This window comes from Mus pahari, unplaced genomic scaffold (genome assembly GCF_900095145.1).
Source record: "Mus pahari unplaced genomic scaffold, PAHARI_EIJ_v1.1 scaffold_11728_1, whole genome shotgun sequence".
Classification (NCBI taxonomy): Eukaryota; Metazoa; Chordata; class Mammalia; order Rodentia; family Muridae; genus Mus; species Mus pahari.
Window position 1 is genome coordinate 16,752 of NW_018393505.1, and position 2,238 is coordinate 18,989.

The window sequence follows — 2,238 nt, forward strand, 5'->3', positions numbered from 1 at the left end:
AAAAATAAATAAATAAATAAATAAATCAACCTACTATTTAGATAGGAGAAAACAATTTTGTAAAAGGGAAGATAAAATTTGTATCAAGAAAATCTTTGTGGCTGTACCCTTAGACACAGAAAATTTTTACAGTAAACAATTTAGCCTAAAAAAATAAAATAAAATGAAAAATAAAGGCTGAGGAGGCTGGGTAGTCCACTGAGAGTTACAAAATTCTTAGTCTAGTAAAGAAACTCTAGTTGAGAAGGTTCCAATGGGAAGAACATCAACATCTGTGTTTTGTGTGTTACTGGAGAAAATGAGGCCATCTCTATGCCAGGTCCTCCTTTATCAGGCCCCACACCAGCACAGGGCTACAAGCCCACTCCTGCCCTCTGCTGACCACAAGGAGATATTTCAGACCTCACTCCTCTGGGCTAGCTCATAGCCCAACCTTTCTTAGCCTCCTGCAGGCGCCCAGCTTCAGCCTCTTCTTCTCTTTCTGAGACTGCACACTCTGCAGGAGATCTCCACCTCAACTCTGAAGTTCTCAGAGTGCTGTGTGGCCCTCAGATTAGGGAAACACCAGTCCCATTCTGTCAGCCTGCAACATCACCACAGATTCTGGTCTTCGGTTGTGGAATGAAGGATATGTAATAAAAGACCTCATAGATTCCTTCAATCTCTGAGTCTCTCTAGTTCTTTGAGTCACTGAATAAATATGGATGCATGTGCATATGTGTGCATGTGTGCAGGAACAACTATGGAGGGAAACAGAGATTCATTTGATTTTAGTGTCAAGGATATCATCCTGTTAGTTGGCTTTCTTGTTTGGGGGTCTGTGGTAGAGAAATGCCCACAATGTGTGGCATGTGCTATAGCAAAGCTGCTCAAGGTCCTGGAAGAAGAAAGGAGGACAGGAAAGGGCACTGTGTCCCACAACATCCTTCAAGGGCAAGACGACAGCATCCTAGCTTCTTCCTGATGAGTCTCACTTCCTAAAGCTGAGCATCCACTCACAGCAGCACAGGCTGCTTACAACCTGGCTCATAAACTGGGTTTGGAAATGCAAGGCTGGGACCCTAGAACTTCCAGCCTGAGGCAGAAGGACAGAAAATTACAATTCAATCTGGGTGTCTAAGCAAGTTCAAACCAAACCCAGGCTCTAGAGTGACACCCTACTCAACATTTCTTAGCACCCCCAAAAAATCCATTCCCAAAATACGGGTTACTGTTACAATTTTATAAATGTTGGGCACTGTCATTTCCATAGAAAGCCTGTGCACTTTGCAGAGTTGTGTCAAATACTATGCTGACACTGGGCATCTGTCAGTCAGTAGGTAGGTCAAGAGTAGTCCTTGCAAGAGGATCCTAGAGTTGAAGAAATTCCAAGTTTTGGACACAATCTCTCACCAATGGAATCTGAACAAAAAAGAAATCTGTCAATTGGGACAGCAAAAAATTCACTGTGCGAATAGGTCAAGTACAGAAGTATTTCTTGAGACAATACCTTATGATATTCATCAAGATTGGAAAGAAAAACCCACAGACTTACTACTAGGATATAACTCTGGTTGTACTTCACAACAGAATGGGAGCAGGTCTGGAGATGTGTAAGTGGATGGGAAGGCAAGGGAGGTTTAGATAACAACAAACTTAGAGAGGCATTTAAACTATGGAAGCCAAAACTCTCTATCTATGTGACACTAAGGATGTAGCTCAGTGGCAGTTCATTTCTCTAGATTGCAAAAGGCCGCAGGTTCAAACTAGAGCATAAAGAAAAACAGAAATAAAAATTCTGTTAGGGTTATTCCATCTTTTTAACATTGGCTTATAGTAACTCTGGAATCTTAGATAAAGAGGTGTTTTCCTGAAGGTCCAGGGTGTAAAACTAGACCATTAGTACTAGCTCTGGAGCAAATGTGGGTAGATGGAAATGGGTAAAGGAATCTTATACAGGAAACAATCAGAAAAATACTATGAACTATGCTGTGAGTACAGTATTTTATTATTGTTTCTATATGCCATATTTAAAGTTTATCTTTTAACCTGCACATGTGTTTATACACACATGTGCCATGCAGGGACAGGTACTATCAAAAGCCAAACAGGTGCTCAATTCCCCTGGACATAGAGTCATCTCAAGTTGTGGCCTCTGGGTGACAAACTGGGGTCCTCTGGAAGTGGAGGAATCTGGAAGAGTGGAAGTTCCCTTAACCAGTGACATCTCATTGATCTCTAAGACCTATTTTTACTTGT